Source organism: Corvus moneduloides, chromosome 4 (assembly GCF_009650955.1).
Source record: "Corvus moneduloides isolate bCorMon1 chromosome 4, bCorMon1.pri, whole genome shotgun sequence".
Lineage (NCBI taxonomy): Eukaryota > Metazoa > Chordata > Aves > Passeriformes > Corvidae > Corvus > Corvus moneduloides.
The window spans coordinates 8,613,942-8,641,549 of record NC_045479.1 but is presented as its reverse complement, the minus strand read 5'-3'; the positions used below and the strand labels follow the sequence as shown (position 1 = coordinate 8,641,549).

General features: G+C 41.4%; 1 long non-coding RNA gene across 1 annotated transcript in view; it reads right to left on the bottom strand.

Annotated features, from left to right (window-relative positions):
* LOC116443536 overlaps positions 1 to 22,210 on the bottom strand; it is a 43,085-nt gene extending 20,875 nt beyond the window's left edge. The window contains exon 1 of the long non-coding RNA XR_004239954.1: positions 21,994 to 22,210. This is a non-coding gene — a long non-coding RNA (uncharacterized LOC116443536). The remainder of the gene's footprint in view (positions 1 to 21,993) is intronic.
* Between the last annotated feature and the right edge of the window lie 5,398 nt (positions 22,211 to 27,608).

The following is a 27,608-nucleotide window of genomic DNA, read 5'->3' as shown; positions in this document are numbered from 1 at the left end:
TTAATTATAACTTTCTAAATGTCCACAAAGTACTATTATTCTGACACCTTGTTTTCAAAGGCAATCTAACAACTGGTGCCACAGGTGATATAATTAAATTAATTACCAATACCATCAGGGACGGTAGTTTTCTGTTAGATGGGCAGATCTTACTGTGCCAATACTTACTGAAACATATCTGAAAATACTGTCTCTGAAAACACATCTCTGGCTCCCAAAACTGTGTGAGGCTGATCAAAATCTTGTCTTATTTTGATTTTCCAACAGTTACACCCTTTGACTCCACTGTGAGATTGGAAATGTTTACACATTAAAACAGAGAGTGAGAAAAAAGCTGCCCTAATGTACTGGTTCCCATCCATGGGAGCAGTGTGGCCATCACACCAGCCTGTCCCTAGCACTTAGGCTCTCAGAACAGTGGGAAACAGCTTTAAGAAGGGCCAAAAAGATCTGAACACACATCTAGGATGTCATCCCAGTCAGAAGATGCAGTCCTTTAACACTGAAATGCAAGGAAACATCAGTGTTCTACTCAAGATAGTGGGTGAGAGAGAAAGAGTTTACAAAATACTCAAATTGAGTAAAATGACAAACATATTTGCTGTGTTCTCTCTGCTCCTCGTACCCTTAGAACCCCATACTGAAACAGAATAGACTTCTCTGTCATGGAAGAAAAGAAAGAGCCAGAAAGGACCAATGAAATCAGTTACAGAAAGAATCACAAAAAATTACAGGGGAAATGAAATGTTAAAATATAAAAAATACAGAGTTACCTAATTCAAATCTACCTCCTCATAAACTTTGTTACTTCCAGTGAGGAAGAATGACAATCCCATCTGTGCCTTCCTGCCTCGTGTGTGTAACATGCTTCCACTCAGCTTGCTTTACTTATGGGAGATATCAGACCGTGTGAAAAGCAAATGCTGGGATTTCCTGACTTGCCTGATACTGTGGTAAATTGTTCTTCAGTCCTAACCAAATTCAAAAATATTTCCTAATACTGAAAAAAATATGCTGAGTCTTCTTGGTTATCATCACAACAAAAGTCATGTTCTGGAAAGAGTATGTGCCAAAGACAAAACATGTACAGTAGCTATATATAAAGTTGGAAAAAAGGAGCTCTTCTAATCTGTTCTTTAGTTTAAAAAGATTACTAAAACATATTTTGTCCAAGTACTATGGAATATACTTTAAAAATGGCAATAAAAAATAATTTGCCTTAGGTGAAAGCTCTTACATGGTTACTGTTCATTAACTTCAGTTTAATAAGCACTCCCACAAGAAAGGCTTTGCTGGGCGGGATCCGCCCAAGTTTGGCACAGAATATTGTACTAAGGAATTTAAAGATGGGAAGTGTAGAAACACCAAACAAAAAGTTTGTATTTGGGACTCTGGCTGAATAATAAATAATAGAACAGTAATAAATACAGTTTCTGTGGGTCAGGAGCACCATTTGAGAGCACGATTTTGTCCAACATCTTTTGCTGAGGAGGAGCTAAGAAAAGGGAAGCTAGTGATTGGGAGGTGAGGGAACAGGAGAGAGGAAAAGATTGAGCCTGTCTCTTCTGGCTGCTATTACGTAAGGGCAGTGAGGTAGGTATGTCTGGAGAGCTCCGTGTTTCAGTGCACAAGTGACAGGGTGGTTGTGTCATGAACTGCTGTCACTTCTGACTTGGTGGTCTAATACCTGACACGTTTCAAAAGCAGTTGAATCTCCTACAGATTATATAGAGTTTTTTTTCAAATGTACACTAAAGGTGATTATCACGTCTCAACCTTTTGCTCAGAAAGACCTATTTTGTCAAGTGGGCCAGCAAAGTCTATTTATAATGTATATTTCATGACCCTCGTTAAATAGAAGGGAGTTCTGTTTGTGCAGTACTCCAAACATGCCATATTACAAATACAGGCACACATCACTTGGGAGCCTTGCTCATTCAGGCCAGGTAGGTGCAGGTGCAGACACTGGAGGTGAGAGCTACTTCTTAGCTTCGCTCCAAGGTGGGAGCAACACCTCTGCTGCTCAGCAATCATGCTCCTTACTGCCACTGTGCTGCCTGTTGTCAGATTCCCAGAGGGAATAGGTCTCTCTGGAAAACTTTGTGAAGTGCTGCCTCACAGCTAGTCTTTCAAAGATGAACCCTTTTCAACAGTACCCTGTTTGTACGGAACACAAGTAGGTTCAAAAAGTTATTATTAAAATAAAAAATCCAGTGTATCTACAAATTTGATTTTCCTCTTAGCCGAAACGTAAGACATTAAAATTAAAATTAAAAGGTCATGAGTCCTGCTAGCTTCTCTTCATATCACTTTTCCAGAACAGAAGAGAGATGAAGTGGCCTCAGGCTTTGGCCAGAAGGGAGTGACAGAAATGGGGAGATTTATTTGTTCAAATACATAATTTATCATGCTTTAATTAAATATTTCCCCAGAGTTGTACGGGGAGGACCAGGGTGCTTGTGGTGGACATTTAGGATTCACAGCCACAGTACTATATTTTTTATCAGCATAGCATTCCCTAAACAGGCCACTAAACTAATCCCCAGGTGCTGACAACGACTATTGCTTCACCCCAGTTTGCACCAGCCTGCTCGGTCCCACCTAATGGTCTCAGTCTATAACATTATCTATGCTTTGCCCTGGACTTCTCAGCCTGGACTTCTCAGTCATTTAAGCTGTCCTCAAGCTGCTTATTACCTAACTTTTGATCTTTATGAAACACGGAGAAAATATTCTCTGTCATGAAGATGTGTGAATGCAGTAAATGACCAGTCTGTAACCTTTCCATGCTCAGGTCACGTCTAATTGCGAAGACTTTGTGTTGGATTGAACCCAGCAGGCTCAACAGCTCTGCTCACAGGAAGCAAGGCAGGCAGCAGTAACTGGCAAGATCAAAGCCTCTGAAACTATTCCCTTCTTTCCAGTTTGTAGGAAAAGCAGAGACGGTCTGGCTTTTAACAGTCATGGAGATTTTTTCATAACGAGACAGATTAATCATGTTCTCTCCAGTAAATGCCACGAGGGAAGTTGGGAGCTGTAGCTGCTACAAACTCCACGTATTTTCTCAGACTCTGCTCCTCAAGCTGTCTATGCTCAACTCCATTGGCTTACGTGTGCCTGGACCTTTTTCATGTGCCAGCTGGTATTTACCCCCCATGTGACACATTGTAGATAAGCTGACACAGACTATGCCCTCTCCCCACTTTCACACAGATTTTAGACACTTATTGCAAATAAACAAACAAAACAATACTATGCAACTGATGCTCCTCTTCTTTAAGCACTGCATTTCTAGAGAAGAGGATTGTAATAAAAATTATAAATAAATAAATAAATAAATGAAACCACAGAGAGGATTAAGACATTTCTTTCAGTAGTTGCTATATTTATTCAATACTCTGTTTCTAATAAGCTTTTTTATGTACTGAACTGTGATGCAATTTCAGTTTCTGTCTCCATAATATTGTTTCCATAGTTCAGGTTAAATTCCTCTGGAGCTTAATTGGAGTCTTTGCTTAGAAAGAAAGTGGGGATTGGCCAAAGTCCTGAGTGATAGGAACTGCAGTATGCAGTGGCAGTGACCTCCAGTTCTGCTGCAGAACCTCATTCTTACTGCCCTGTGCAATCTTCTCCTCCCTTTAGCAGGAATGTTTTTAAACTCTTCATTTCCAGTTCCAGTGTCGAGGGACTAAATTTGAAAGAGCTTTGGCTTTCATTAGCAAATCATCAGTACCAACAAAACCACAAGCAACAAAAAAAGCACATCAGCATGCTTTTCAGCACCGGCACTGACTGACGTCTCCTCCTTTCCTGAGCTTTTTGTGTTTTGGGGGATTTTTTGTTGTTGGTTCTTTAATCAGTGAAACTAGACTATTGAGCTTTGGGAAGGAAAAGAGAGCCAGTCCTTTCATTTTATAATTAGTGGAAATTCAGTAGGAGCATTAACAGCTGTCTCTTTCAAAGACGCGCTCAGCATCATCTATGCACAAGTTAGAGCACAGACTGGGGAGAAATAGTAGCAGCAACGTCTCACTTCCACACTGGTGACACACTAGCCATTGGTTCTGACTAAGGGACAGCCCCAGCTTGTTGTTTGAGCAGGCTAATGGCTTTGTTTGGCTCTTTGCAAGAACATAACTTTTCATTTTTTGCTTTCTGATTAACAATGTGGAGGAGAGAACGCATGAGAGAAGCAGACAGAAAGACAGACAGAGTGTCCCACATGATGAGATCAATTAGGCAATCATTTTGGACATGTTCAGACAAAGAAGGTGGTCTCCTTGGAAACTGCAATCACATGCACACACACTCAGAATAACTTCTCCCACATTCTATTCTCTGCTCGGTACAACAAACTTGGATGTAAGCTCCGAGGGACAATCGCACATCCAGTGTTGACAGACTTGTCAGCATTTCCAATGCCACAGAACAGGCCCCCTGCTCTCCTCACCGACAAATTCACCAAAGACTGAAGAATTAAAAAGCGTATCAGGAGGGTGACAAGGAGGGGCTAAGCAGAACTACCAATGTTTAAAGACAAAAATGGCAGCATTTTGTAAAGCAAAGTGGTATAAAAATACCTCTTAAAATCTTGAAAGGCTTCAGAAAACTCTCAAACATAAAATCAAACAGTTGGAGAAAGTTACATGCCTGAGATGAAATAGTAAGCTTACGACTGGGACAAAGAAAAAACCCAGATACTTTGTAATACATTTTTTTTTTCAACTAGAAAAATAAAGAAAACAATTTATATCCACATTTGCAAAAAAATTTCTTCAGACCCCACTGTTCTTATTTACCTAAGTATTTTACTACTGAGACAAAGAAAACCCCACTCCCTTCAGCCAGACTGAGATATAATCTTTAATGTTTTTGAGCAATAAAGTCAGACATTACAAAAACGGGCCTTAACTGTGTTAACTTTTGTACTGACAAAAGGTGGCTGTTTGAAACAGAGGAGAGCATGATTAAAGTATTTTTTTGAGAAAGTACAATTATATAAGGTTAGACTCCTCCCAAACACAACGTTTCTGAGTCTTCTGTAACATTAGAAGGCATCCTGGAGTTTTTACCATATTAAACAACCTTCATTGTACTAATTTCTTTGTATTAAAACTGTCTCTCACTAGAGTGTAATACAGCTCGATTAATATGAGAGCAATATGGTACCGGGTATTGAGACCAAACACAAGCTGGAACAGAGCTTAATGTAACAATAGGTGAAATATCTGCCATTGTAATACAGCTTCAATTAACCTCAAAATGAACTTCACTTTTTCAGGCAAAAAGACAAAATTTTGTAATTGGAAGCTTTAAAACCAAGCAGTGCCAACACAAGCAGTGAGAGAGCCAACTAACCCTGGAAGAGAAGAGATAAGTTACCAGAGCTCCCGTTTCACCCTATACAAAAGTTCCATACTGGAACTCCCTGGAACTCCTATGATAAAAACTTGAAATTAATGCAAAATAAGATGGTCCGACACACACATAGGACTGCAACTACCAGCAGAGCCCAAACCTGCCTGAGTAGCTCTGAACTCATCAGCTCATTGTTAGCACTGGGACTAACAATGAAGGAAGATGAATTAGTCCCACACACTGCACCAATTACCCTGGTAAGGACATTCCTTTTTCAAATGGACCTCCAGATGCCATATTAAATTTTTCCTTTGCTATCTGAAAGCAGATGCAAATTGCAGCAGAATAAATTATCACAAATGCTTAAAAAATTCCAAGTTTTAGAGAAATCTGATTCAAACTGAAATTTTGAGCTAAAGCTGTGCTTTACAATCAGTAGGTCTAATGGAAAGGTTTACATAGGATTCTCTCTGCATTTTGCTTCCCAAGGGAAGCATTAAAAAGGAGGGAGCACACTTATCCTCTCCTTCTGCAGAACAGCTTTTTGCAAAAGGTATGTGTTACAATTTCTTTCTGAACCTTAGCCCAAGACTCCTTGCAAGCACATTTTTCTTGCAAGAAACTAAATCAAACTGCAACTCTACATCTCTACAGATTCAGCTTCATGACCTCACCTGCTGAGTTTTGCAACTGCAACACATCCTACTCCTAAACTGTAAGCAAACAGGATTAAGAGCATGAATTCCTAAGTTCATAAAACTACAAAGAAAGCATTTTCATCCAAGTAAAAAAGGCCAAAGGTCCAGGGTTCCTGCTGACTTCAGCAGGAGCCTTTCGGGTTTCTGAGATACCCCTGAGCCAGCCTTTGCCTATGACATCACAGTACACGTCACTTGTAATCTCATAATTAGTACAGGGCATTGCTGTGTAAGGATACACTGAAGGGGATTCTTGGATCAGTTTTACATAGCCAGACCTGCCAGCAGAAGATAAAACTGCTTTGTGGATCTTGCAAATTAGAGCTCTGTGCGCTTTTAATAATGAAAAACTCAGAGGGTGAACTACTAAATTACTATTTTTAAAATTAATAATTGTAGGTATTATATTCTTTTGCCCTGATTCCATGGAAACATTTTTCATATAGAATGGTGGAAATAAAATCTAAAAATTACAGCATTCCCTTTAATCTCTCCAGTGCAGTTGGTCATGTTGGTCAAGGATTTGAGTTTTGCACAAGGGTGACCCACCCATTTCAGAGATGCCTTGATTCAATCTGCTGCTCAAATTGGTAGTGCTCAGAAATGAGTCACCTGGGCAGTCAGATGTATCAAGGGCATATTCAGCATTCTGCTGGACAATGCCTTACATGAATACAGGAGGGGAATACTGTGATTCTCTATCTTTTGCACAGGGATGATGGCACAGTTAAAGCAAATGTCTCCATTTCAGGTGCTGAATGCAGTCCCATGGCAGCTCTCTCTTCCACCACTTCTCAGATAGAAATCTGGGCTGCCAGGCTTCTTTACACTTCCCATTCTCCTCTAAATGGCTGATCACAGAGATGGAAACATGACATGGACACTGTGGTGGGATCACTGCTTTTTCTTAATTATAGACATGTGGAGAAACGTGAAATGGGCTTAGCAGTCTGTTGGTGTTGCCAAAGAGTCAATTAGATGCTTTCTTGACAACTTGTAGAGCTTGTGATGAGTCTGTGATGAGTCACCTCGACATTGTTCACTCCTATCCTCTAGTACAAGTACTGGCCCAGGTAACCTGAGCAGGTTGCTTTCTGCTGCTTTTGTTTTCTTGGACAGAAAAAATCATGGATATCCTGATTTATGTCCAAAAAGTATTTTGTGTTGTTTCCCAGAGAAGGAAAATTGAAGGTGCCTAATTCTAGATTGCTGAGATTGTGTTCACTGAAGGCAATGGAAAAAACCCCAACAAATTCCAGGTTTCAGTGAGCACTGGATCAGGCAAAGAGGCCTTCTAAAGTGGCATATCAAACCAGAAATATATGAGGGGCTATTTTTCTTGTAAAAGGATAAGTTGCGAGTTAAATCACTGTTGACTTTTAGTTACAGAAAGCCACTTAACACTGCACTTGAACAGATAAAGAGATGGGAGCTGAATTCCAGAAGAGGTGTTCTCCTTTCCTTTCAAAGACACAGAAAAAAATACACCTAAAATGAAGGAAAGCACATCTGAACTAAACCAAAATTCTGTACACATTACTAAATTTTAGAATCATCACAGCAAGCTCACATGCAAAACATGCTGGCATTTTCCATTCTGCATTGGCAAAAGGGCACGTTTTGCTACATTGTTCCATTAAAAAAAAGTAAATATAAATATATGAATGTCTAAATTTAGAAATACTTAAAATTACTAAAATATACAGATTTTGAAAAAGAAGCACAAGTTAAAATATGCAAATGTTGGGGTTTTAGGAGTTCTCCTGGTTTTTTTTCTGTTAAAAGAATTTTTCCCACACGTGTTGCTAGGGGGACAAATGGCTGGGTACTTAAGAAAAACAAAAGACCTAGCCACAGAAGCGGGGGTGCATCTGGCTACTCTTTTGTTTCACCTGGGTGTGTGGGCACTCAGTTCCCGGCGTTTGGATGGAGAGGGAGGCTGCTTCTTCAGCTGCTTTTCCTTCTGCCACAGAAACCCCGGGATCCCAAGCCCACCTTCCCTGCCCCACTGGGAGCCGGGCTGTGGCTGCCCTGCCCCCGCTGTTGCTTCGAGCCTTTGCTGCATTGTAGCCGTGCTCGCCCTGCCTTGCCCAGACCTCCAGGGGGTTCCCACCGCAGCTCTGCAGTTTAAATACATCTCGTCTGCCACCCAGGATTTGTGCTTGTCCCTGCCATTCCAGCCTGCTGTTCCACCCTGCTGTTCCTGAGAGTCCGGCCGGACACCGCGATCGGCTGCCCAGGGGTTTGTGAAGCTCCTTTGTCCCATCCCTTCCCGGGATCCCAGGGCACCGGTGCCGCGTGCTCCCCGAGCTCGCTCCGGAGCGCCCCCTGCAGCCGCGGGGGAACCATCGCACCTGCCCTGCTCACCGGGAGCTGCCAGCGCCCCTGCCGGCTGCGAGCGGAACTGCACCCGAGGGGAAAGGGCCCTACAGCCGAGAAGGCTGGGACTGGGTTTGTGATTGTTTGCTGTTACTGCCATAGTTACTGCTGTTTGTTTGACTGGTTATACACATATAGATAAATAATAGTAAAGAACTGTTATTCCTATTTCCCATATCTTTGCCTAAAAGCCCCTTGACTTCAAAATTATAATAACTCGGAGGGAAGGGGGGTTGCATCTGCCATTCCAAGGGAGGTTCCTGCCTCCCTTAGCAGACACCTGTCTTTCAAACCAAGACAGCAAATCAGGAGAGCAGTTCAGGGGAGAAAGAAAACAGGAAGGGAAGGATGCTCTTTGGCCTCATCATAAGATGGGATCCATTTTTCTCCCCTGTGGGAAAGTTGCTGAAGCTTTGCCCAAGGCATGGATTTGTGTTGAATCTGCCACGTAGTGTAGAAACAGGCTTCAGGTTTAAACCTTCTGGTAATGGGTTTCATATGGCAATACGACCCTCTTTGTTACAGCATTCTTGGTAAGCTCATGTGTTAGACAACAACTCAGGAGGTTTCAGGCAACATCTCCCCAGCACAGAGAAAGAATGATAAAGTAGAATTCCTTTCCAGCTGTATACAGCTGTGCACATTTCAACCATTTATTACAGAATCAAGTATAACTGAGTTTGGAAGGGACCTCAGGAGGTCTCAGCTCCCTCCTCCTGCTTAATGCAGGGACAGCTATTAGTTTAGACGAGGTTGCCCAGGGCTTCATCTGGGTGGGTCTTGAAATCCTTTAAATGTGGGGATTCCACAACCACTCTGGGTACCCTGTTCCACTGCTTGCTTGACTGAACTAATGGTGAAAGATTTCTTCCCTACATCCAGTCTAAACCTCTTGCTTCAATTCATGTTCATTGTCTCTGTAGCCTCTCATTTTTTACTGCTGGGACTCCATCATCTCAATAACCTCCTTTGGAAACTGGAAGGCCGTTATCAAATCCCCCTTTCTTCCAAAGTTTTCTCATCTGGGGTTAACAGAACCAGCTTCCTCAGCCTCCCCTCCAAAGAAAGCTGTAGCACCCTCACCATCATGGTGGCCCTTCGCTGGACACTCTACAGTTTATCAATGCCTTTCTCATACTGAAGGGCCCTAACCTGCCTGGAGCTTTCTAGATGAGGTTTGACGAACCATATGTAGGCTCTTCCCTCAGCCTCCTGACTGTGCTCCTGTTAGTGCAGCCCATGTCACAGCAGCCCAGGATGCCGCTGGCCATCGTCACTGCCATGGCACCGGGCTGGCTCCTGCTCAGCTCTCTGCCAACAACCCTGGTGCTGTCTCTGCACAGCTGCTCCCCAGCCTCCACCACTGCAGGAGGATTCTTCTCTCCCACGCACACGGCATTGTATTTATTCCTGCAGAATTTTGTAGGGTTCCTGCTGGCCCATCCCTCCATCCAGTCTAGGTCCGTCTGAGCAGCAGCCCTGTCCTCAGGTCTATCAGTTGCTCTCCAATTTAGTGTCATCTGCAAACTTCATGAACATGCCTCTATCACCTCCTCCAGGTCTTTGCTGAAAGTGTCACACAGGACAAGTCCCCCCAAAAAATCCTGTGGTGTTCTCTCTGCCACAGACTTCAGCTAGAGTATGATCCATAAATCACTATCCTCTAAGCCAGACCAGCCAACCACTAGTTATGCATTTATTTGTCCACCCATCCAAATTCTAAATTGGACACAAGAATATTTGTAGACCTTGTCCAAAAAGTCTTGTTGAAGTTAAGATAAATGACATCTACTGCTCTCCCTCACCCACAGCCTCATCCAGCTGTTTTATCCTACAAGGCAGTGAGTATAACCTTGGTAAATCCATGCTGATTGTTTCCAGTCATCATTTCCTCCCTCCAAATGTTGTCTTTATTATTTATTCAGTGGCCCATATCCACAAGTTGGGTGTATGTAGAAGGTACCAGCCCAGGCTTTATCACTGAACCAGCACAGAGGCTGCATCAAAAAATACTCTCAACTCTCACACAGAGCCTACACTGTGCAAAGCTCTGCTGCTCTGCAGTTGCACAACATTCAGCCCCAGCCACAAAGGAGAGTGTGTGCATATATGGACAGATGTGTAAATAAACATAAACCAGCCAGTTGCTTTTCACCCTCACTTGTCAAAACTCAGTATTCACTCATGAGCCTTTCAGACTGCTGGTCAATTCTGCTTAGCTGAGGTATTTTAAAGATACTACTGCACTATGAATAATTCGGGGGAAAAAAAAAGACAAAGAAACCATTTCCTATTGCTTCTAAAACCCTAAATATTAACTGAGTCTAACATGTATATGTAAAGACTACAATATACACTGCGACTCTGAGGAAAAGATTCCATTATACATGATGTTAACCACCAACGTGAATGTGGTGGTCCTGCTACAGAATTACAAATGAATAATGATATCTCTCAAAACTAAAACATCATGGCAACAAAATGTATTTGCTTTTAGAGTGATTTCTATATAGAATCATGCATTTATTTAATCCAAATTAATTTCTACAGCCCTTTTCCACAGAGGGATATTGCCTGAGATGAAAAATAACACACTCAACCTTCTTTTAGCAAGGCTAATACCTGCATACTCTTGAGACTGCATTCTTATTTCTGCTGGTAGGTGCTGTATAAATTTGTAATAGAGACCATCTGATAAGTGTTTTCCAAGACTGCTTCTTCCACGTGAACAGAAATAAATTCTCAGCATCTGGATGTCATGGCAAGAAGATGGTAACTGAAACCCTTGCTCAGTACAGTGAAGTATCTAGAGGCAGCACAACATAATGGAAATTTTCAGCAGAAGCATAAAATTTCACAGGCTCCTGCAGCACATCTGACCAGGATAAGACCTGCTGCCAGAAAGGACAAACTGATCATACCATGGGAAATGCAGTATAAAGCCAGATAAAGCTGACCTTACTAAACACACAAAGCTTCTCCAAATGTCTGACACTATCATTAGGATCTGAGTTGCCTTTTTTCCAGTTGAAATTTATAAAATCACTGTTGCATTGATAAACAAATAATTAAAACAATTCATTCTCCTACCTGTATCACCCTAAAGTACTGGGGAAACTAGAAGGATAACTTTTTGGGACATACACCGTGGTATCTGCTCTCCTGACTTGAAGGAAAACGTATCTGAGAGTGAATTGTCTTGAAGTCTCATTTTAAATCACAGTCAGAGTAATGCAATTATTTATAAACAGGTAAAGGTTAATTAATTTAGATGCTGCAAACCTATAAAAGACTGACATGAACCTAAGTCTACCTTTCTACCTTATCTTCCTTTTTTCCCATGTATAACCTTATTTTAAAATACATTGGGGACACTAGCTGCATCCTGATCAATGGCTATGGTTTGATTTTCAAATTTTGGATTGCCTTTCCACTTGAAAGAACAAAATAGTGCATGGTTGATACATAACATAAAGGAGTTTTATGACATGGCTGAAAGAGTTACTACATTATTGTTGGGGTTTTAGTTTAGTCTGGTTTTTTTTCCTGTTAAAGGAATTTTCTCCCATATGCATGTTGCTAGGGGACAAATAGCTGTACTTAAGAAAGACAAAAGGGGAGTGGGGCGGACCTGGCTACTCCTTTGTCTACACCTGGGTGTGGGGTCAGTTCGTTCTGAGCGTCCGGAGAGAGAAGCTGCAGAGAAAGGAGCTGCTGCTTCTTTCTTTTTTGGCCGTTCTTTCTTTCTGCTGGAAGCAACGCCGGGACCTCAAAAGCCGCTTTCCCTGCCCTGCTGGAGACCGGGCTGTGGCTGCCCTGCCCCGCTGCTGCTTCGAGCTTCCGCTACGCTGTAGCCCTGCTCGCCCTGCCTGCCTGGGCCTCCGTGGGGTTCTCCCATCTGGATACATCTCGCCTGCCACCCAGGATTTGCGTCCGTCCCTGCCGTTTCAGCCTGCTGTTCCTGAGAGTCCGGGATCGGCTGCCCAGGGGTTTGTGAAGCCTTTGTCCCATCCCTTCCCGGGATCCCAGGGCACCGGTGCCGCGTGTGTCCCGAGCTCGCTCCGGAGCGCCCCCTGCAGCCGCGGGGGAACCATCGCACCTGCCCTGCTCACCGGGAGCCGCCAGCGCCCCTGCCGGCTGCGAGCGGAACTGCACCCGAGGGGAAAGGGCCTGACAGCCGAGAAGGCTGGGACTGGGTTTGTGATTGCTGTTACTGCCATAGTTATTGCTGTTTTGTTTGACTGGTTTTATATATATATATATATATATATATAGTAATGAACTGTTATTCCTATTTCCCACATCTTTGCCTAAAGGCCCTTGATTTCAAAATATAATAACTTGGAGGGAAAAGGGGTTATATCTGCCACTTCAAGGGGGGGCCTCTGCCTTCCTTAGCAGACACCTGTCTTTCAAAACCGAGACAATTATCTAAATGAGATATAGCAGTATATGCTGTTGCATACACTATGCTTTTCCAGAAGTTTCTTTTTAAACAAAATTTTTACTAAATTCCACTTACATCAGTGAGAAGTCAACTTCAGACAAAGTTATACTTAGAAAAATGTGTACTATTTAAACATATTGTATTATCAGAAGTCCTCCTCTGCTGTACTTTAGGTTTGTTTACATTCCCGTCACAAAAATTTGCTATAGGCAGATATGGAAACAAACTACATAAGACAATATTCTCTGTCTTTCAATTTCAGCAAATTTTTTAACACTGCTATTTGACAAGAATGCCTTTCCAAAGCTTGATTGTTAACAGACTTCAGGAAAAAAAATTATTTCATAAATAACATCCAACGTTTCAGTTTGTAAGCTCTGAAAACGTGTTTACTGTCTGAGAAACCTCCAAATGGGAAAGGAAAACAGGAAATAAAAACATCTGATTAATAAAGAATGGTGGGATTTAAGTTGTTTTTTAAAGAATAGTTCAAATGAACCAAGAACAAACCAAATTTAATAGAAGCCCTTCTATTTTCATAAAATAAGAGAACTTCAACACTAGGATTTTTGCTAGTTTCCTACACGCACACACACTCATGTGCCACTCCAATGTGGAGAAAGTTTCTGAGATCCTAAATTGCTCAAGTGTCTCCATGGGTAGCCCCTCTGATCAAAATTTCACAGAAAACTTCAGTAACATCTCCCAACCTCTGCTGAGAATAAGGGAGAAAATTGAAACCAGAGAGCAAGAGACCAGCTTACAAAGACCCTATCCCCCCCCCCACCCCCAGTTTGGTGTGCATCACATAGCGCTCTCCATGTCCAAAGGTTAGTGCTACAGCCAAGGGCTTATGGCAGACAACAGTTCTGAAGTCAAACATCTCTTAAACTCCTCTAATTTTAGGCATGCCTCCTATTTGCAGAACTGGTCATGAGTAACTGGCATTTTTACTCCTTTCTAAAGCCAAAAGTAATCAGGTCAGAAGATGCTCATGGGCAAAACAGGCAGGTGAAAGGCACAGTCCAAACTTCACTCCAGCAGCAGTAGAAGAGCAGCCATGCAGCAGAGCACTGTGCAGGAGAACCAGCAGGAAGACTGGAAGCAATGCTACAGGTGGCATCAAACCCATACCCACTCAGTAACTACAGTTACACAGTGCAAGGTTAAGAAATGCATTGTCCCTCTCTCAGGATCACAATTTCTCCTGCTGATGTGCAGATCTTTGTTCCTACTTACTGGCACTCAGCAGAATTCTTCACTAAAACAGAGCTGCTCTACCGACAACTGAAGTGATGCCCCATTGCTGTGAGGTGCCATCAGCTTCATTTCAGGGACTGTAAATGCTTCTGACCACACTCACAGCAGGGCCACTGAGTGGAAAACACACTGAAATGAGTTTTCAGGTTTCACCCATTGCTATACAAAACCTCTTTCACACACAGGAAAAGCCAAGACACTGCTTTACTCCTAGGACATTGCAGCAGCCCCCGCTTGTCCTGGCAAGGCCATATCTTTCCAGAGAACAGTATGAAGCAACTGAAAGGATTATGGTTTCAGCTTGGCAGTGATTTTGTATTGAGACATGGCTTTAGCCTCACAGAAGAGGTTTATGAGGTGGACAAATCATAATCTCTGTATAGCCCTAAGACACCACTTCTAAACATAAGATGCTTAGCACTTAAAGTAAGCTTCCCAGTGACTCTCAGTTAGAAGGTCTGTCCTCCTTAGTCATCCCCACTAAAAAGAGAACCATCCAGGCCATGTTCAGTTCAACTCAGTGTGGACACTGTTCTCACAATCACAGATGTTTTTCACAAGCAGGAATTTGCTTTGTTTCTTTATTAATTACCAGTGCTGCTTAAAAATCCAACACCTCACAGCTTGTCTCTACTCTTCCAACCACAACTGCTGAAGTTAACTCAGATGGTTAATTTCTAACATAACAATGACTGTCATACTTTCCCCTCAAGTGCTAATAGATGCTTTAGTACAAAAGATGTGGACAGATTAAAATGACATACAGGATTAAACAGTTTACAAACACAAGGTAAATTGATTTGAAAACTCTGGTAACTGCTGACATATACTTAAAAACAGTTATTACAGCAAATGTTGAGTGCAGGTCTAGTGACAGTCATTTTTGCTCATGGGGAGCCAACATGTAATACTGTAATTTCATCCAAAACTGCCTGTGAACTTCTAGCTATGAGGTTCCAATGGGTATAAACCAGTTATGAAAAAACCCTCTCCCCTTCTGAGACAGCTCAAATACTGGCTTCACTTAGTGCCTCTCACCTGGCAATGGCTACCGCAAAGAATTGATTGGATATTTTTGAAAACTGGAACTGTAAAATGTTCAGTTTGGGAGAAAAAGCGTGTAAGTATAGAGAGGTCAACTGGTTTCTCACTGATCCAAATTTAAGCCTGCTCTTAGTGTGAACGTGTATCAGGTAGCAACATGTATCATCAGCCTGAATCAAACTGAAGAATTCTCTAATATACACATTTACAATTACAGTCTTTGAAAGCACAGGAAAGTTCAAAATCTCATAGCTCTCAGCTTAACTTACAATTTCCTTGCCGGTTTCCCACACCCCATATATGCTGCACAAACAGGTACCTACACATAGATGTTCGCTTGCCAGCTGTTGTCAGGCACAATACATATAAGGAACTCCACCAGTATGTATTTTGAATGCTATCTCAAATTGGAAGCAATTTTCTGTCTCAGAAATGCATTCTAATTTTCTCTTAGTATTACAGAATCATATATACCTACACAAATGTGAGATTAGAGCTGAACAAGTTTTTCTTTCACTCTTTACTATCACACCTTTAGTATGATGTTTTCCTCACATCTCTGTGAATAACTTAAATCAATTCCACAAAGAATATTCACTCAAAGACTTACTGCAGAAAAGGAAATAGGAAACAATTTGGGGATTGCAGAATGCATAGGATGAGCCCCAGAACTCTTTGACAAACATAAACTGTAAGATTACCTTTTCATTTCCTGCACTGAACAGAGTAAAATAACCATGGAATAAATGAAAGACGTTTTGTTTTTAAAAACATAGCCCACTTGATGAAGTATTGTGAAATCACAACTCATTTTTCTCGTATCTTTAAATATGGTATTTAACTGAGTAATTATTTCAGTCATGTAGGCCACGTGGATGAGGAGCTGGATAGACTTTTGTGTTGGTTAAATTATAAATAACCCCATACAAACACTGTTTTACTAGAGCAAGAGAAGTACAGACTCCACTTCTGAGGGGAGAAAAAAAGAAAAAATGGCAAACTCTTGCTTCCTGTTATGTTTCATGTTATCTTTCAAAAGTTCAGCAGCAAAGAGCTACCATGAAAGAAGCCAGAGTATTTAATGAGACAGCAACTGGCAAATAACACATTTCATGGGACAAGCTGTACTTTTTCTTCACGCTAGTCAATAAATTATATTTTAATGCATGAAAAGTACTGCCTATAGGTCTTTAAATAAATATTAAAGGACAGGTAAAAAGAAGCAATGTATTAATTTGGGGGAAAACCTTACTGTTTACTGAAATGAATTTAAAAACTAAACTAATTGGAATCAAAGAGGCAAAGAGAGTCTCTTCACTTCACCTGAAAGGTGAGGGAAATTTGATTAACTAGTACTTACATGAAAAATATTTTACACTGGTTTCTGTAACTGCAATTGCAGGCTAATTTCAAATAGAGTAAAGCCAATAAAAAACTTGTTCCTAAAATTTAAAAATTTCTAATTTAGTATCTGTGAGATTTTTTATTTGAATGTCAAAAAAGATTGTTCTGCCTGTATTTCTGCATCAAAGTCTCTCTTCTGGTAATGGTGTCATTGAACAACATCCTTAGCTTCAGTCTTCTTTCTTTTACACCTTGGCATCCACATCTACTGCCCAAATTCAGTTAATCTTTGTATTACTGGTTCACAGCTGTACCTTTGCATGCTTTCCCTGCAGTCTTCCTTCAGTTCCCTAGTATGGATACAGCACATCACCTGAATGTTCATGTAACTCTCCACGGCAAAGAAAACTCTGTGCTGAGTTCAGCAGCATCAGTGTTCCTCTCTTATAGTGGTGCCACCAAACTGCCATTTCGGTCCCGTATTTGATACCTTCTTCCTTCTCCCTGAATATAATGGATCTCAGTAATCTGGTTTCTTTTCTAGGCTTTTCCATGTATTTCCAGGTTTAAATTTATGCTTTACCAGCTAAAATGCAGACTGGCATTTGGTCAAGGTGCTCTTTAGGAAATCATGGTACTGTGTCTCAGCTCCTGCACCACAATCCCTTTGCACATGGCAGCAAAAGGGTTTCTTTCCTTTCCCTCCCACAACCCAGATGTCAGTCCTTCCTGTTCACACTTCTAGCCTGAAGTACATTTAGTGTTGGGTTCAAGCCACTGAACAAATTCACCATAGGGTAAAGACCATCTTTAATCAAAGTCTTAATTCTTATAACTACTACCTTGAATTTCCTGCTTGTCTTTTATTATAATATCCATGTAAAATGGAAAACAAAACTATGTCTCTTTTTTTCCTACCAATGTTCCTGTTCTGTGTGCATTTGTAAGGTATCTTCTTATTGGCATTCCTACTTTCAGCTCTAACAAACCCATTGCTACTTGCATCTCTAGAAGACCATTAAGATTTATAGTTTGTATATACTTTTATTCTTTTGTTTTTCTAAATGCTGATTCTCCTAGGTTCCCTTGCTCTTCAACCTGAGCGCTGAAAAAATCTGCCAAACAAGAATGAACTTGTCCCTGGACAAATTATTCTTGCAGCTTTAGAGGCTGTATTCAGAAACTTTTCCCTTTAGCTGAGTGAGTGATTCTGCCCCTGGGAAGGTGTGGTCATCAGCATTCACATAATATTAGCATTCAACACATCCCTGAGTGAGCTCATCTTTCTACAACCCCAGGGTATCACTGTTTCTCCACTTCTGCAGCACTCTATCTGAATTGGCACTGCAGGCATTACTGTGTTAGTCAGGAGTTTAAACCTTTACTAATCTTGTACCTATATACAGAAATAATGGTCCATACAGCCTCTGTGTGAAAGCAATCACAGAGGCATTCAGCTTCTATACATTCTCATGGATATAATGCAGAGCTCAAGAAGATTTCATGGAGTCTGTGCCTGGTTTGATTGGTTTGGAAAATAAGAACAGGCAGTTTTACCTTATCTGAAGAACTATTTACCAAAGACGCCTCATTACAGATTTCACCCAAACATCTGCACTGACTATTGAAAAACACCAACAAATGCCCAGCTAAGATCAAAGGAAACCTTTTAGATGGGGTCCAAAGTAACAAATGCTCATTTTCAGAAGTCAGTGCATGTGAGACACACTCACACAGCCATGCCAGCTGCACGAGGATCTACGTTCTTTCTTAGCACTACTTGTGCTGTAAGAAGTGGTGTTTGTATGGGATCTCCAGACTCACAGTTCATGCTGCTCACTTCTAAAGTGACATGTAACACTTGCTTTGGCATTGGGCAATTCATGTCACAGAAACCATTCATGTCTGACTGCCAGGAAGAGCAGAAAGCCAGATATGAGGTGCTGATCACTGCAGTAGCAGTAGCCTTGCTTTGTGAGCTTTATCCACATGCTCTCAAACTACAGAAATATCAAGGAGTTGCACACACAGCAAGGTGCCCCATCACTGTGCCTATGTGATGCAGCACCACTGATATGTTTAAAGATATGGGAAAATGCCCATCAACATACTGAAAACCATGCTGAGAGATGCTGATGTAGAACTCCTCCACTCATTACTGGCCCAATCACAATATGCCTATCCTGTGCTAGGGGGTTCACAATAGAAAGATGCTATATATGCAAATCCTAAAAAATGAATGCCTTTGCTTTCAAAATTTCAGTATGGGTTTGTTTCTTAAATTACCTGATTAATAGCAAGTGGTCGTAGGTTCTGGCATTCTTCTCAACTAAGAACTGGGCCATGATCACCTGAATTTTAAGCTTACTCAAGTTTCCAGAGAGCTTTAAAGACACTAGCTGGAATACTGTTTTGGTTCATTGTATGATAAATATTACATATTTGGTTCAAGTAATGGTTTATTCAGCATATATCCTATTTGGAATTAGGAGTCTGAAACCATTGTAGGCCGCTGAATTTCACACATCTGTCTGGGGGATGTGTGCCTTTTTAAGAGATTTGTCTGATTTGCACTTACACTGTGGAACTTTACTGAACCTCTGGCATCCTTTATCAGATTTAACACAATTTCAACATGTTTAATGTGTGTCGGTTTTGACAAATTTGGAGGAAAATATCCTCTGAGAGAAGGCAGGTTACAACCACCCCTCCCCCACCAGGTTCAGGAAAAAAAACTTTCTTTGGAGAAAAGTGAAACAGATAAAAAAACTATTTCTTTAACAAACACACATGAAAAGAATAGTAACGCTGAATAATAAAATCTCTTGCTGTGGAGAGAAACCTGGGAAGATTTCAGAGTCCTTCTGTAGGTGTGGTCTCTCTCCTCCTCGGAGCTGGGTCGATGTGGGCCCACCTCCAGGGCCTCGGTGCAAAATTCTCCTGGTGTGTTCTGATGTTGAACCAGTCCAGAAGAGAAAAAGGGAGAAACCGAAGTCCCAGGAAAACAAAGTTCAACTCTCCGTCTCCCTCCAGAGAAAAGGAGCCAAAAGCTGGCTGAAAAGCAAGAAGGGTGCTTCTTCTGCTCTTGCTGCTGCAGCAGGACACAGAGGAGTGTGTATCTGTGTCCTTGAACAACTGTTTCGAAAAGCTTGCTCAGTTTTTTTCCCCTCCCCCCTCTTGGGCTCAGTTTTAAAGGCACAGAATGGCACGGAAATAATTTGTGGGTATAGAGCATCAATAGGGGATACACATCATATAGTCACCCAAAGACGGAGGGGATTTCCTGAATCCAACCTACAGACAACTCTTTCCAGGACTGTTTTTATTATTTCCAGGGTAGCATATAAGAAAGAGGAAGGGGATGATAGAGACATCTGTAAAGCACCTGCTATTATTTGTTACGCTGCTATTTGTATTACTACCTTTTAAGTCCAGTTGTAGCCCTGGAAAACGCAAACTGAAGCTTTATTGCTGCAAAACTGTACTGCCTTGCCAAAACCACCCATTTCTTCCAACGTTTCAACAACTACAGAATAGGATTTACTGCCATAAAGTGACCTAGACTAAATGCAAACCAAAGGAAAACATACAGGAAAACTTACAAGCCTTCTACAAAGAACAAATTTCTGAATTTTAAGAGACAAACATAGCACATAGGTGGCCTGGAAGTACAGATTTAATTAACACTCCTGCAAACTTCACCAAAGGCCCAAGATGAAAAGCATGCCTACAGACAAAAATCATGCCCAAAAGAAGCCTGTATGAACGTAGTACAAAAGCAAAGTTAGGTTCTGTGACTAATCCTGGTCCTTAGCCAGACAATGACAGAGACAACAAAAAACCCGACCACATTTAGTAAAGCAACAGTTCTGCAGGACGAAAATGAGCAACACTCATTTTCTCCCCTATACATTTCATAGTACTTTAAGAGTGTCAGGGAACAGCCAGATCCCTGTAACACATTTGCTGTGGAGTCCTCATTAGGGAGAGGTGGTACTGCTGCTTGCTGATGGGACCATCCCTACCAGGACACCTGCCAGGCATGTAGCAAAGATGCAGCGTTTTCTAAACTTCTAAACCCTTTCTTTTGTTACTAAAAAGACAAGTAGGACTATATGCAAATATTGAAACAGTATTGATTTTTTTTCTGACATTTAAGTTTTGCAATTAGCAGCTAGACAGCTCTTAGACTGGCATGAGTTACAAGTGGTGGGAGGAACAGCCCTTCCCAACATCACCTTCCACTGGCTTCAGAATTCACTGAAAAGTAGACTCAGGTCTGTGCCAACAGAGGCAGCTGGGTGAGGAAAGCAAAGGTGCCCTTCATATCTGAACTCAGCAAAACAGTGAGGAGAAGAGCTCCAGTAAGTTCCTACACACAGGACAGATGGTCTCAAAGCCCACATGCTTGAACTTCGGCGAGATAAATATTCTCAAGCATGGTTTAGGAGAGAGATTGCATGGACTCGAATTGTGCTAGAGCACACACTTAAAATTTAAAGACATGGGATGGAGATCCAGTGTCTGAGTCACCCACATCTTGGCCCCACTTAGTTTACTAGGATAAATAAAAGCATTGTTTTCCAGATGCATTTGGATGTTGATGCCTGACTCCTCAGCAGAGGAGAGGAGGCTGACGTTGGAGAACCAGCAGTGAGGGAGGTCAGTGTCAGCCACCCAGCAGAATGCAAACAGATACCTCAGAAAATCATACACAGTCTTCTCTGCCAAGGTCTGATGGAGGTTACAGGCTCTGTGAAATCTCAGAGAAGAAGTGGAAAAGGAAAAGCAAAGTATTTTTTAGGGAATCTCAAAGCAATTCAGGGGACAATATGTGCATGTACACCTAATTTCAAGAGAAAATGACTTCTTGGGCATGGCTGCCACTCTGTTCTTGCCTGAGGTAAATGTTCTGAGATGCACAAAACACCCGAGTTTTCTCAGGTGAAAACAGAGGTTGTTTTTCACGTTCAGAAGGTGAAGGGCTTACAGGGGATGTACAAGTGCCTTGCACACGGTAAATGCCATCTCTCTTCACAACCATGATGATGGAGCAAAGGTAAGGCAGGTTATTGAAGCAAAACAGAACTTTGGTGAAGTCACCTGCGCCACCTCCAAAAATTAAGACAACCCAAGGTTACCTAATAATGTAAACTTAAGTCCTCCTGTCTGCATTAAAAAAGTTACATGAAAGGGTGGTTGACAAGAAATTAGGACATCTATCACCTTCAAGAAAAGCCTGATGGATACTCCTGTCAGTGGAGCAGGAAAGAAGAGCCTTCTACCCATCTCCCTGGAGAGGATCTGCCCGTGTCTGTTCAGATGTAATGGTTGAGTACCAAAAAACAGGTGAGTATATAAAAATAGGTATCTTTGTATTCAGCACTTTGGATCCTGAAGCATTGCTGAGTCACACCTGCTTGTTCTAAAACAATAAAAAACTCCCAAAGTTTCATAACTTACCAGAATCTCAACAGTAAGGATGTGAAAGCACTTGAACCGTGTCCTTCTTGGCATGTCAGCCACAAGCAGCAAACTGAATTCCAACTGCGAATTCTTACGGTGAGTGCAGTGCTGAAAGCACACACAGTAGTTTTCACATTGAACCCTTCTCTGACCTGTAAGGAAGGCAATCTGTAAGTCTTTCAGAAAAAGAAAAGCAGATAGACACAGGGAAAGGAACGAATTAAACACAAAATTCCCAGGATGTTCTGTTTAGTCATTCTTTACACTATTAAAACACCTTGGAAAGAATTAGTACTCTCCTGCGTGGTAGAGAAACAGCCTTGCAGGAGTAGAACAGCAGCTGGAGTCTCAGAAAAAGGAACACTCTCAGCTCCTGAGCTGGTATTTTACTAAAATGAAAAACAGTCACAAATTGAAGTTGTACAGGGACTGCACTGAATAACCAGACTGCTGACTCTGATTGCAGATTTCTAAGGCTACCAAGAGGTACAAAAGTTGCCTTAAGACCACATTTGAAGCAAAATGCTACATACCCATACTGACTTTAGAATGGGAAATTCTAAAGCCAATGAATAATCTGACCAGAAATTTTACGCAGGAAACAAAATAATCAATGACAGACTGTGGCAGAAGGTTCTGGGTTACAATTTATGTGGCAGTAGTACTGCCACGACCAGGGATGAGATCCATGAGGGTCTGGATGAAACAGAGAGCATGTGGAATCACAGGTTACTGCTGCCTTCAGCAGCTACAGAGTCACGAGACTCCCTAACCCAGTGAAGAGAGAGAGGGTTTGCCATGATTCTTACTATTCTCTTTGGAATACAGTGATATTTTGCCTAGGGAAAATAAAAATACCCATACTAGTTGGTATTTTTTTTTTCCTTTTTGGCCCTTTCAAAGGGATATAAACAGGTGGAGTTTTCTCCATCTCTTTCAAAAAGGAAAAGAAAAAACCAACACAACAAAAAACAAACCCCAAAATAATTTAGTACTGAATTTATTGAGCAGAACTGCAACATCAGTTCTACTCTTAAACCATTTAAAATGTGAGTAATATTAGATCTGCCATTCTATTAATCTATTTTGATTTACATCTATTAAACCTTACCCATGGGAAGCATCTCTCAACCCACCTGGAAGTACGGAACTTACTGCTTAGCACCCCCGAGTCATTTACATGGGTTTACATAATCTCCATCTGCTCAGCTGCTTTGACACCACCAACAAATGGACTGAGTCAGATTGATTTTTGTGAGGATTTTTGCAATCCAGATGTTTTGCAGAAGAAACAGGCTGTATACAATCCATCCACTAAAACTCTTAAATAAAAAGTTATTTTGACCCCCTCCCCCAAATATTAAAAAGGAGAGAGAAAAGTAGTGACTTCCAGAAGGAAACCTTGCATGCACATTACTTGTTCCCAGCCTTCCCTTTTCTCCCAACAGACATGTCTACCTCATGCCTTTTCCCCACTTATTCAAACAGCTAATTCCTTTGGTTTACTTGTACTGAATTATAAAAGCACCATTGCATGAGATGCAAAGAGAAGCATAAACCAAATGAATGTACATACATATTACATTCAGGCTAACGTAATAAAAAATTAGACATTCTCTTTTCCAGTTTGCCTGTTCACTTAGCTGAACACTTTAAAGAACGCTGACAGTTCTCCTTACCCATTTCCCTTCCCTGGCTTTTGGTGGTTTACCAAAAGCCAAGTGATCAAATGTGGTCAAATGATCACTATCATTTGACCCATAATGAAACTATTTGATGGGTTGTCATTAAATTATTCAATTACATTATGTGATACAAGCACTTCTGTAATTTTCACAGTCTCTGTCTAATTCCAACAGGTTCCTGCTAATGGAAGGGAAGAAAGATGAAAGTGATTCTCCTAAGAAATGTGTAATTTATTCAGAAGAAACTTCATGGCAGTTCAAGGCTGTAAATAGCAGATATTTACAGGAAGCATAGGAAAACAGACAAGGTAGCACAGATATCAGATCTAACTCTTACATGTTGGAGGCAGTGTGTCTCCACATCTTTACTTCTTTGTCAGTGTGTATTTTTCATTGCTACATTACAATCCAAATCCAGTAAATCAGAGAAAATTAATATTAGCATACGGAAAAATCAGAGCGCTATAAACAATTAGTTATGATGGGTTTTTTCCATCCATGTACTTCAATGTTAGATTCAAATGACAAGAGTGTAACGAAAATGGGATGCCCATGTACTTGCAGTAAATAACCATGTAAAACCCAATCCAGCTGATGTCAGTGAATAATTTGCCTTTCTGTTCCTGGGAACTAGGATGAAAGTAGCTTGTCTATGCTCCCAGTTCTACCAATCACTTAAGGTGTGCTTGGAACAGTGTTAGCAAAATTTCTGCAAATGCCTGCCCAAACAGTTTTGCTGAGTTTAAAATTATGTTTATTGTGTTTAGCTTATACCAAGTAAATGAACGAAGCTATATTAAAAAAACCCCACCCCATTACTGTAAGACCAAACACCCAGAGCATTAACTTGTTTTGTATTGTCACATAATTACATTGGAATAGCAATTCTGATAAACACTCTTTTATGGACAAGGTCTTAGAATCCTTTTTAGACCCAAGCGGTCAGTCAGAAAATGAGACCAGTGTTTCACAAGACCACATGAAGCTTGACCAAACCACTTTGATATAAGTGCAACAATTACTGCAAAAAAGTGAAGGTAGAATGATTCAACAAATTAGAAGTTGTTTGGAAGCGAAGACCACAACAACTATCAGCTAACAGCAACGCAACCCTTTCCTATTTCTAGTACAAAGGATTTGATTCTCACAAGTTCCTGCTGAAGAATAAGAATGGAAATGAAAGAAAGAACCTTGAAACCTTCACCAGTTTCTGGGAAGGAAAAATCTTTCTCATGGAACAGAGTATAGGACAATAGAGCAATTACATTTTAACAGAAATGCCACTGCTCTGGAAGCAAACTTCAAAACGTGACTGTCAGCCCATATCTTTAAGCATCGAGATCACTGCAGTAGTGCCTCTGGAAGAAAAGCCAAGGTGTGAAAGGAGCAGAAGCCAAAAATGCACTTACAAAACTCATCTGACTTACCAAATTTAATATTCAAAAAGGGGGAAAAAATATCTTTGTACAGAAATGCTTTATTGTTTTGTGGCTTTTATTATCCTGGTACATATAAATACATATTTAATCAAGGCGCAAGACTTCACTCTGGACTCCTGAAAACCAGGATCAATACCCTGACAAGCTGTCATATAGAGTAAGCTAAAGTCAAGATTTAAGAGCCTAAAGGCTTTGAATTTTTTTTTCAGACTATATCCATTCAAATCTTCTTCAGCTTCCTGCTATCCCTTGCTCCTTGTGTAATGGTACAAGGGGCACACCCACCGAAATGAAATTTTGCACCCAAATAGAAACCCTGACATAACAGGCACACATGGTTTTTATTTCTCCTCTTATGCTGGTATACTTCTGATTCTCAGTAATTCATTTGTAAGCAGATCATTTTGGTATTAGTCATCAGTGAAGAAACCCCCCAAACTATTTTCAGGAACATAGACAAAAACTTGCTCAATTTCTTCCTCTTGAGTCAAATCTGTTCGTCCTCTACTGACTTCTGCTTCCTACAAAGCAAAACCAAAAGCTCCCAAGCTTACTGAATCACTCTAATTGTTCAGGAGTTAGACAGTTTAGCTATTTAGTGCTCTGGTGATCTATTTTGCCATAGGAATCCTTGAATGCCTTCATTTTCTCCCATCCTCTGTTTGCCATATAAATAGGCCTTCTGTCCACCCAGCAGCCACCATGTAATGCTGATGTCTTGTTTACTGCACTCATAACCTCTCTTTCACCGTGACCTCGCAGTAATAACAGCTTTTGTTTTCACGTGAGATTAGCTGACATAAAGTGACTCTAGCAAAGTATTTATTTGTTGCATTTTTTGGATGAAAAAAATTACATGTGGAATGTTTTTAAGGACTTCAGTTACAGAAGGCTTTGAATTAGCTGTTTGGTTTAGTTGTTTTCATTTGGGTGGGAGACAGACATGAGTAAATTAGTTCTGACAAAACCCTTGATGAATGTTTGATTAAATAATACACATTCAGACTTATAATGAAAAGTGTACCAGGATTCTCAAGATGTGATGGCCATTTTACATGCTATTATCATGCTCTTCTCCAGTCTTAAATCCTCCTAATTCTCTGTCCTCATTCTCTTTCTCCTTGACCATTCCCACTGCCAAAGTCAGTATCAGTTAAAAGAGAACAGCTTCTGCTCTTCAACCACAAGCAGTTCTAATGGTAAAAACAGTCCTTACGAGCTACTGAAGGGTACTGCCAATCTTCTATTTCTCATTTCCACTTTCTTCTTCCTCTTGTCTTCTTGGGCAGTACAAAGGAAGAGAAGCATTTCAGTTGGCTGGCTCATTTGGTAGATATTTCAGCTTTGGCTCTTATCCTGAAAGACTGAGTAAGTACTATCCCATTCTCTTTGACTGGCAGAAAGCAGGGTTCAAGGATATCAGCATGATATCAAGGCAGACGCACGACTGTTCCATCAGAAAAGTGCTCTGGCCCCTGGCACAACACTCTGGAGGCACACAGACAAGAAGAGAAGGGAATATGCATCTAGTAAGATTACAGTTACCAAAAAAAGAGCTAGTTTGAAACCCAGAAATACCACCTTTTAAAAGCAAAAGTTGGTCTTAAAAAGCAAACCAGTTCCAGCAAGTAAATCCACAACCACAGGTTTCTGTTTGTGCTATAGTTTGCATACTTTATCACTCACTGGTTATTATGCTCACTGGTCTGCATTTCCACAGGCTGATGATCTGGACACTTCCCTAGTCTCTTGGTTTGAAAGACAGGTGTCTGCCAAGGAAGGCAGGAGTCTCCCTTGAAATGAAAAAAAATTTAAAAAAATTGCAACCCCCTTCCCTCCAAATTATTATAATTTTGAAATTAAGGGGCTTTCAGGCAAAGGTATGAGGAATAGGAATAACAGTTCTTTACTATTATATATCTGTATGTGTATAACCAGTCAAACAAGCAGCAATCACTATGGCAGTAACAGCAAACAGAACCACAAACCCAGTCCCAGCCTTCTCGGCTGTCAGGCTATTTCCCCTCGGGTGCAGTTCCGCTCGCAGCCGGCAGGGGCGCTGGCGGCTCCCGGTGAGCAGGGCAGGTGCGATGGTTCCCCCGCGGCTGCAGGGGGCGCTCCGGAGCGAGCTCGGGGAGCACGCGGCACCGGTGCCCTGGGATCCGGGAAGGGATGGGACAAAGGCTTCACAAACCCCTGGGCAGCCGATCCCGGTGTCCGGCCGGAGCCTCGGGAACAGCAGGCTGGAACAGCAGGCTGGAACGGCAGGGACAAGCACAAATCCTGGGTGGCAGACGAGATGTATCAAACTCTGGAGCTGCAGTGGGAACCCCCGGAGGTCTGGGCAGGCAGGACGTGCAGGGCTACAGAGTAGCAACGGTGGGGGTAGAGTGGCAGCAGTCCGGCTCCCAGTGGGGCAGGGAAAGGCGGGCTTGGGAATCCTGGGCTCTCTCTGGTAGAAGGAAGGCAGCCGAAAGAAAGCAGAAGT